The sequence below is a fragment of the Procambarus clarkii genome, chromosome 19 (assembly GCF_040958095.1).
Source record: "Procambarus clarkii isolate CNS0578487 chromosome 19, FALCON_Pclarkii_2.0, whole genome shotgun sequence".
Classification (NCBI taxonomy): Eukaryota; Metazoa; Arthropoda; class Malacostraca; order Decapoda; family Cambaridae; genus Procambarus; species Procambarus clarkii.
The window spans coordinates 48,936,660-48,946,659 of record NC_091168.1 but is presented as its reverse complement, the minus strand read 5'-3'; the positions used below and the strand labels follow the sequence as shown (position 1 = coordinate 48,946,659).

Here is a 10,000-nt window from a genome sequence, read left to right as displayed (position 1 = left end):
AAATAGGACGAAAAGCGTCTTTCTTTCACAGCATGATGAGGTGTGCTAGGGGCTCGTTTGTCAAATATTAGGGGGACTCCCGGTTTGCCTCCTGCCTTCTCATTCGGGGGGCAGTGGCGGGCGTCGTTCCCCAGAGCAGGCCAAAGCGCATCGTTGAGCCTGCCAAAGAGCAGAATATGGAGGCCGCAACAGCTACTCGCCCGATGGATGTTATTCCGACCCTCGCGCAGGAGTGGCGACAGTACACATATCAGGACTGCCGCCGCAATGTGCGTTCGACTTGTCGATGTATCTGGTATTCTTGCGATTCACATACCGACACGCAGTTAGCTGCGGTCTTCATCGACCCACGAGCCAAGTGATCCACCGTTAAGAGTTGTATATGTTTTTATTAAGGCCTGTCGGCCGTCTATCACTCCATCATAGGAGGACGTAATGTATGGGGGGTTTGATAGGGCTGGTAAGAGCCCGACTTTGGTTAGAAGACACATAAAATGCTTTTTTTCTCTCTCCCCTTTTTCCTCCTCTGCCGCACACGTACATTTACGTTTACAGTAGAGTGAAGGCGGGGAGGGAGGGGCCCACTGGGAAGCGTGTCAAGGAAAACCCAGCACTAGACGCCGCCAGAGTAGCAGGCGCCGGCCCTGTCAACGAGAGGAGCAGTAGCGTCTTCGCCTGCTGCTTTCTCTCTATGGTGTGGGTGCCGGAAGCCACTGAGCGACCGGGGACAAGGAAGAAAGATGTCGGTGACGGGTGTCGCGAGCCCCAACAGATGACTCTAAAGCAGTATACGGCGCTAGGACTGTGACCTGCGCCGGTCGGACTGACTGACATGTCATGTCAGTCCGACATCACAGACCTGTTATTGTCTCACAGTGGGTGTTGATCTCCCCGCCGTTTATCCGCTTTCTCCTTTCCCACGGCAATTGGGTGCGGCTCCCAAGGCTACCCTTGCCTTCTTCGCATTGAAGAATACTCGAACGACGACGACGAGCCGATGGTTGCAGCTCTCGCGTCACAAACTGTAATGATCCTTCCGCAGGTTCACCTACGGAAACCTTGTTACGACTTTTACTTCCTCTAAATGATCAAGTTTGGACATCTTTCCGTCAGCTCGAGGCGAGAACCCCTTGCGCCGAGACGCGAGGGGTAGAACATCCAAGAGCGCCAGTCCGAAGGCCTCACTAAATCATTCAATCGGTAGTAGCGACGGGCGGTGTGTACAAAGGGCAGGGACGTAATCAGCGCAAGCTGATGACTTGCACTTACTGGGAATTCCTCGTTCATGGGAAACAATTGCAAGCCCCAATCCCTATCATGAAGGGGATTGAACGGGTTACCCGCTCCTCTCGGAGGGGGAGAACACGTTGATCTCTTCAGTGTAGCGCGCGTGCGGCCCAGAACATCTAAGGGCATCACAGACCTGTTATTGCTCAATCTCGTGCGGCTAGAATTGCCGCTAATCCCTCTAAGAAGAAGTTGCGAACTGGACACCAATTGCTGGAGATCCGTCGACTAGTTAATAGGCCAGAGTCTCGTTCGTTATCGGAATTAACCAGACAAATCGCTCCACCAACTAAGAACGGCCATGCACCACCACCCACCGAATCGAGAAAGAGCTCTCAATCTGTCAATCCTTCCGGTGTCTGGGCCTGGTGAGGTTCCCCGTGTTGAGTCAAATTAAGCCGCAGGCTCCACTCCTGGTGGTGCCCTTCCGTCAATTCCTTTAAGTTTCAGCTTTGCAACCATACTTCCCCCGGAACCCAAAGACTTTGGTTTCCCGGAAGCTGCCCGCCGGGTCATGGGAATAACGCCGGCGGATCGCTAGTTGGCATCGTTTATGGTTAGAACTAGGGCGGTATCTGATCGCCTTCGAACCTCTAACTTTCGTTCTTGATTAATGAAAACATCCTTGGCAAATGCTTTCGCAGTAGTTCGTCTTGCGACGGTCCAAGAATTTCACCTCTAGCGTCGCAGTACGAATGCCCCCGCCTGTTCCTATTAGTCATTACCTCAGGTTCCGAAAACCAACAAAATAGAACCGAGGTCCTATTCCATTATTCCATGCATAGACATTCAGGCCATTAAAGTAGCCTGCTCTGAGCACTCTAATTTTTTCAAAGTAAACGTGCCGGCCACTCGGGACACTCGATGAAGAGCACCCCGTGCGAGCCGGCGGGGCTAGTTAGCTGTTCGGAGCGTGACAGTAAGCACCAGGCGGTGTACCGTCAGTCCGGAACTGAGATCCAACTACGAGCTTTTTAACCGCAACAACTTTAATATACGCTATTGGAGCTGGAATTACCGCGGCTGCTGGCACCAGACTTGCCCTCCAATAGATCCTCGTTAAAGGATTTAAAGTGTACTCATTCCGATTGCGAGGCCTCGGATGAGTCTCGCATCGTTATTTTTCGTCACTACCTCCCCGTGCCGGGAGTGGGTAATTTGCGTGCCTGCTGCCTTCCTTAGATGTGGTAGCCGTTTCTCAGGCTCCCTCTCCGGAATCGAACCCTGATTCCCCGTTACCCGTTATAGCCATTGTAGGCGCATAACCTACAATCGAAAGCTGATAAGGCAGACACTTGAAGGATGCGGCGCCGGTGCGGAGACCGTGCGCTCAGCAAAAAGTTATTCAGATTCACCACGGGTGGGTTAACGGACCGAGGCCCGACCAGTTTTGAACTAATAAAAGCGCTCTTCCCTTGCGGTCAGAGACGTGATGCATGTATTAGCTCTAGAATTACCACAGTTATCCAAGTAAGTGGGTTTACAGATCCAATGAAACATAGCTGATTTAATGAGCCATTCGCGGTTTCGCCTTAACTCGGCTTGTACTTACACATGCATGGCTTAATCTTTGAGACAAGCATATGACTACTGGCAGGATCAACCAGGTAGCTCAACAGTACTACTGATATATAGTACACAAGACACACACACACACACCCCTCGCTCCCCTCGGTTTTGCGTTTTAATCCTGCTTTGCAAGTTAAATCTCACTATGGACTCTCTAGCAGCCCGACAGTATGGCGTTATGTCGATACGTTAGACGAACAGAGGCGGAGGAGAGCAGTTACTCCGCGTGGACGAACGATCATAACTACCCCGCCGAGATTACTCCTGCTCGTCATTGTCGTCATTCAACACGGCAAGCTGGAAAAACAGGAGGAGGAGCAGTAGTAAGTGAGTAGGTGGTGGTGGTCTTTTTCGTTTTGGTAGGGACGCGAGTCTTATTTTCCTCGGCGTCACCCCTTTTATATGAAAGGAACCGTCGGAAATGCATCCGAGGTGCCGTGTGGTTTGTCGCCTCCTCGTTGGTGGAGAGAGGCGACGCCACAGTGTTTTTGTTCAGCCTTCCCATGACATGGAAGAAGGTTGGTGCTCTGTTCCCATGCACACAGACCGATCGATAGCTGACTCGATGTGCAGTCGTAGGCTGGAGAAGTGATCGCACGGAGATCGGAAGGAATCGTCGTGACACAATACAGAGGCGCTGCTTTGAAGGCCTCTCGAGCCTCACGACGTGCGCGATTACGGGCGCTCTCGCCTAATGCTACGTATGTCTAGCAGAATGCAAGTTCGCCTCGCGCACCGGACCCGAGATGCCGCAGCGTGTGCAGTGACAGTTCTCAGTTTGCATCGAGCATCGGGATCATGCTCTTGCGGGAAGGAGGATGATGGGGGGTTGTGTGGAGAGAGAGCTGCTGCCGAAACAAACTACTCACTCCAGGGAGGAATTGAAGGCAATTCTCGAGCCACACGACATGCGCGAGTTTCGCCGACCGTCTTCGCCCACTGTTACGTATGTCTAACACATGAACAAGATCGGTCGCACGCGCACACCGGACCCCGAGGTGCCTGGGCTCTGGAACCACACGACATGTGCGAGGAGGGCCGCCTTCGCCTGCAAGTTACGTATGTCTAACAAGACGCAATGGTCGGTCGCTCACACACCGGACTCCAAATACCTCAGCCTATGTGGCATTTGCCCCGCGACAGACAGGCAGGTTCCCCATTGGCGCCGGTGAACGAGAAGCAGTTCGCAACCGCACCGGAACCCAGAACCTGTGATCCAATCCCGCGACAGGCAAAACACCGTCTGGTTCCCCAATTACTCCGGTATACGTCTGCGGCAAACAGTTCGCTACCGCACCGGAACCGAGAACCAGCACCCTAACAGTGGGGGAAGAGAAAGGAGCCCACGCACCAAAACAATGGAATACATTTGCTCCTTCTCTCTGGCGACAACGAGACACAATGTCGCCAAGACGCCGGTAGTAGGTTCAGCCAGCCACCGAGTCTCCCCCTTTATATAGCTATATCTAACGTCCATGGAAGGCCATCTCGGACCACACGACATGCGCGAGTTTCGCCGACCGTCTTCGCCCACTGTTACGTATGTCTAACACATGAACAAGATCGGTCGCACGCGCACACCGGACCCGAGATGCCTGGCTCTGGAACCACACGACATGTGCAAGGAGGGCCGCCTTCGCCTAATGTTACGTATGTCTAACAGAACGCAATGGTCGGTCACTCACACACCGGACTCCAAATACCTCAGCCTATGTGGCATTTGCCCCGCGACAGACAGGCAGGTTCCCCATTGGCGCCGGTGAACGAGAAGCAGTTCGCAACCGCACCGGAACCCAGAACCTGTGATCCAATCCCGCGACAGGCAAAACACCGTCTGGTTCCCCAATTACTCCGGTATACGTCTGCGGCAAACAGTTCGCTACCGCACCGGAACCGAGAACCAGCACCCTAACAGTGGGGGAAGAGAAAGGAGCCCACGTACCAAAACAATGGAATACATTTGCTCCTTCTCTCTGGCGACAACGAGACACAATGTCGCCAAGACGCCGGTAGTTGTCAGCCAGCCACCGCGTCTCCCCCTTTATATAGCTATATCTAATGTGCATGGAAGGCCATCTCGGACCACACGACATGCGCGAGTTTCGCCGACCGTCTTCGCCCACTGTTACGTATGTCTAACACATGAACAAGATCGGTCGCACGCGCACACCGGACCCGAGATGCCTGGCTCTGGAACCACACGACATGTGCAAGGAGGGCCGCCTTCGCCTAATGTTACGTATGTCTAACAGAACGCAATGGTCGGTCACTCACACACCGGACTCCAAATACCTCGGCATATGTACCCCGCGACAGGTAAAAGGCTGGTTCCCCATTTACTCCGGTAAACGTCTGCGGCAAACAGTTCGCTACCGCACCGGAACCGAGAACCAACACCGTGGAATGGGGGAAGGGAAAGTAGCCAACGCACCAAAACAATGGAAAACATTTGCTCCTTCCCTCTGGCAACAACGAGACTTAGAATGTCGCCAAGACGCAGGTAGTTGTCAGTAGTCTCCCTCGCATGGTCCCCTAAGACAGCAGGTTACCCACGAGAAAGGTGCCACAGACACCAGGTCTCCCCTATATATATCGAATGGGTCAAGGTGATGTCGTCACTTCGTGCAAATTGAGCTCAAATGGTCGCCCAGCTCTCGCTGTGCTGTGGTCTAAGCACGAAAACCCCTGATGTACCATGTCCCAGTTCTGGAAAAAGGTACACTCCGGCGCTCGATTTCGGCCAGAATGCCGAACTTGCCTCCCAATTCCTTTCAGGTCTGAGAGCCTTGAAGGACAATAGGGTTACCGGACCAGGCACTTGCAAGGGAGTCAGGGTTACGTTTCGCCGTTTCGGTACCCTCCATCCGATTTGGACGAGATTGAAAACGGAAGCACTTGGGCCGAAGGCCGACGCGGGACTCTAGTCGCCGGGCCCGGCTCTAGCCCCTGGACCCGGGTTAAGTTGTGCCGTTTCCGTACCCCTCGTCCGATTTGGACGAGATTGAAAACAGAAGCACTCGGGTCGGAGGCCGACGCGGGACTCTAGTCCCCGGGCCCGGCTCTAGCTACTGGACCCGGCTGGCAAAACGTAACTTCGGCGCCCTCCGTCCGATTTCCGCGAGACTGAAAACGCAAACGCCCAACCGGAAGCACACCGCTGGGCTTTAGTCCCTGGGTCCGGCTCTAGCTCTGGGGCCCGGCTAGCCGCTGTTAACTTCGGCGCCCGCCGTCTGATTTCGACGAGACTGAAAACGCCAGCTCTGCCGGCAAAGACGGCTACTCAACAATAGCCGATGGGCTCGGCTCTAGCTCCGGGACCCGGCTCGCCGCTGGTATCTTCGGCGCCTGCCGTCCGATTTCCGCGGGGCCGACCACGCCAGCACCCGCATCCAAAGTAGGTTACCCGGCAGTAGCCGACAAATCCGGCTCTAGCTCCTGGACCCGGCTGGCCACTGGTAAATTCGGCACCCGCCGTACGATTTCCGCGGGACTGAACACACCTTCTTCCTGCATCGGAGGAAGGTACTCGGCAATAGCCGTTGGGCCCGGCTCTAGCCACTGGACCCTGGTCTCCGGTGGTAACTTCTTCGGCGCCACCGGCCCAATTCGACCAGACCCGAGCTGACGACAGGGAGAAAGGCACACTCGCTCAGGTAACTTTGTTCGAGAACATATCCCGGCTCCCGACGACACCGGCAACGCTCGCATGCTACACGAGAAACACTGCTGGCGCGACCGCCACACACCGGGCAGGAGCAGGCCGTCACGCCAGGCCAGGCATTCTCTGTGCCGGAGCATTGCCGGAGACTGGACGAGGTCCAGCGGGTAAACGGCGGGAGTAAGCCGCTCGCCTAACAGTCCAGGTTTGCACCTCCCTCCCCCCCATCTCCGGTTTCCTCCCTGCCCTCAGCCGCCTGACAGGACTCTCTCGACGCCACACCGAGCCACAGTGGGTCGTCTCGCCATTCTCTCTTGGTGCCACACCATGGACGGATCCTAGCCCGCCTTTTGAGTTCGAATCTCCGTTTTCGGCGACCCACCTTAACACCCCCCCTTTCCTCACCCATCCAGAGCCCAACCCCACCCCCTACCCCCCCAAGTCCTCGTCTCTGCTTTTCCTTCCTGCCCTCAGCCACCTGAAAGATCTACTCGACGGTTTCACCGAGCCACAGTGAGGTCGTCTCTGAATTTCCTCCCTGTCCCCAGCCGCCTCACAGCACTCTCTCGACGACGCACCCAGCCCTCAGTGGGTCGTCTCTCCGTTTCCTCCCTGTCCTCAGCCGCCTCACAGCACTCTCTCGACGACGCACCGAGCCCTCGGTGGGTCGTCTCTCCGTTTCCTCCCTGTCCTCAGCCGCCTCACAGGACTCTCTCGACGCCTCACCCTGCCACAGTGGGTCGTCTCTCCGTTCTGTCTCTGTGTCGGATCAGGGACGGATCCTAGCCCGCCGTTTGAGGTCGAATCTCCGTTTTCGGCGACCCACCTTAACACCCCCCCTCCCCTCACCCATCCAGAGCCCAACCCCACCCCCTACCCCCCCAAGTCCTCGTCTCTGCTTTTCCTTCCTGCCCTCAGCCACCTGAAAGATCTACTCGACGGTTTCACCGAGCCACAGTGAGGTCGTCTCTGAATTTCCTCCCTGTCCCCAGCCGCCTCACAGCACTCTCTCGACGACGCACCCAGCCCTCAGTGGGTCGTCTCTCCGTTTCCTCCCTGTCCTCAGCCGCCTCACAGCACTCTCTCGACGACGCACCGAGCCCTCGGTGGGTCGTCTCTCCGTTTCCTCCCTGTCCTCAGCCGCCTCACAGGACTCTCTCGACGCCTCACCCTACCACAGTGGGTCGTCTCTCCGTTCTGTCTCTGTGTCGGATCAGGGACGGATCCTAGCCCGCCGTTTGAGGTCGAATCTCCGTTTTCGGCGACCCACCTTAACACCCCCCCTCCCCTCACCCATCCAGAGCCCAACCCCACCCCCTACCCCCCCAAGTCCTCGTCTCTGCTTTTCCTTCCTGCCCTCAGCCACCTGAAAGATCTACTCGACGGTTTCACCGAGCCACAGTGAGGTCGTCTCTGAATTTCCTCCCTGTCCCCAGCCGCCTCACAGCACTCTCTCGACGACGCACCCAGCCCTCAGTGGGTCGTCTCTCCGTTTCCTCCCTGTCCTCAGCCGCCTCACAGCACTCTCTCGACGACGCACCGAGCCCTCGGTGGGTCGTCTCTCCGTTTCCTCCCTGTCCTCAGCCGCCTCACAGGACTCTCTCGACGCCTCACCCTGCCACAGTGGGTCGTCTCTCCGTTCTGTCTCTGTGTCGGATCAGGGACGGATCCTAGCCCGCCGTTTGAGGTCGAATCTCCGTTTTCGGCGACCCACCTTAACACCCCCCCTCCCCTCACCCATCCAGAGCCCAACCCCACCCCCTACCCCCCCAAGTCCTCGTCTCTGCTTTTCCTTCCTGCCCTCAGCCACCTGAAAGATCTACTCGACGGTTTCACCGAGCCACAGTGAGGTCGTCTCTGAATTTCCTCCCTGTCCCCAGCCGCCTCACAGCACTCTCTCGACGACGCACCCAGCCCTCAGTGGGTCGTCTCTCCGTTTCCTCCCTGTCCTCAGCCGCCTCACAGGACTCTCTCGACGCCTCACCCTGCCACAGTGGGTCGTCTCTCCGTTCTGTCTCTGTGTCGGATCAGGGACGGATCCTAGCCCGCCGTTTGAGGTCGAATCTCCGTTTTCGGCGACCCACCTTAACACCCCCCCTCCCCTCACCCATCCAGAGCCCAACCCCACCCCCTACCCCCCCAAGTCCTCGTCTCTGCTTTTCCTTCCTGCCCTCAGCCACCTGAAAGATCTACTCGACGGTTTCACCGAGCCACAGTGAGGTCGTCTCTGAATTTCCTCCCTGTCCCCAGCCGCCTCACAGCACTCTCTCGACGACGCACCCAGCCCTCAGTGGGTCGTCTCTCCGTTTCCTCCCTGTCCTCAGCCGCCTCACAGCACTCTCTCGACGACGCACCGAGCCCTCGGTGGGTCGTCTCTCCGTTTCCTCCCTGTCCTCAGCCGCCTCACAGGACTCTCTCGACGCCTCACCCTGCCACAGTGGGTCGTCTCTCCGTTCTGTCTCTGTGTCGGATCAGGGACGGATCCTAGCCCGCCGTTTGAGGTCGAATCTCCGTTTTCGGCGACCCACCTTAACACCCCCCCTCCCCTCACCCATCCAGAGCCCAACCCCACCCCCTACCCCCCCAAGTCCTCGTCTCTGCTTTTCCTTCCTGCCCTCAGCCACCTGAAAGATCTACTCGACGGTTTCACCGAGCCACAGTGAGGTCGTCTCTGAATTTCCTCCCTGTCCCCAGCCGCCTCACAGCACTCTCTCGACGACGCACCCAGCCCTCAGTGGGTCGTCTCTCCGTTTCCTCCCTGTCCTCAGCCGCCTCACAGGACTCTCTCGACGCCTCACCCTGCCACAGTGGGTCGTCTCTCCGTTCTGTCTCTGTGTCGGATCAGGGACGGATCCTAGCCCGCCGTTTGAGGTCGAATCTCCGTTTTCGGCGACCCACCTTAACACCCCCCCTCCCCTCACCCATCCAGAGCCCAACCCCACCCCCTACCCCCCCAAGTCCTCGTCTCTGCTTTTCCTTCCTGCCCTCAGCCACCTGAAAGATCTACTCGACGGTTTCACCGAGCCACAGTGAGGTCGTCTCTGAATTTCCTCCCTGTCCCCAGCCGCCTCACAGCACTCTCTCGACGACGCACCCAGCCCTCAGTGGGTCGTCTCTCCGTTTCCTCCCTGTCCTCAGCCGCCTCACAGCACTCTCTCGACGACGCACCGAGCCCTCGGTGGGTCGTCTCTCCGTTTCCTCCCTGTCCTCAGCCGCCTCACAGGACTCTCTCGACGCCTCACCCTGCCACAGTGGGTCGTCTCTCCGTTCTGTCTCTGTGTCGGATCAGGGACGGATCCTAGCCCGCCGTTTGAGGTCGAATCTCCGTTTTCGGCGACCCACCTTAACACCCCCCCTCCCCTCACCCATCCAGAGCCCAACCCCACCCCCTACCCCCCCAAGTCCTCGTCTCTGCTTTTCCTTCCTGCCCTCAGCCACCTGAAAGATCTACTCGACGGTTTCACCGAGCCACAGTGAGGTCGTCTC

The 10,000-nt window shown here is 57.2% G+C and overlaps 2 non-coding genes across 2 annotated transcripts; both read right to left on the bottom strand.

The window, feature by feature from the left end:
- Positions 1 to 216: 216 nt before the first annotated feature.
- On the bottom strand, positions 217 to 378 carry LOC138366579 (5.8S ribosomal RNA). Its single transcript, XR_011229162.1, has one exon. It is a non-coding gene; the product is annotated as a 5.8S ribosomal RNA (ribosomal RNA).
- Positions 379 to 1,025: 647 nt separating this feature from the next.
- LOC138366581 (small subunit ribosomal RNA) lies at positions 1,026 to 2,897 on the bottom strand. The gene has a single exon (XR_011229163.1). It is a non-coding gene; the product is annotated as a small subunit ribosomal RNA (ribosomal RNA).
- Positions 2,898 to 10,000: the final 7,103 nt, after the last annotated feature.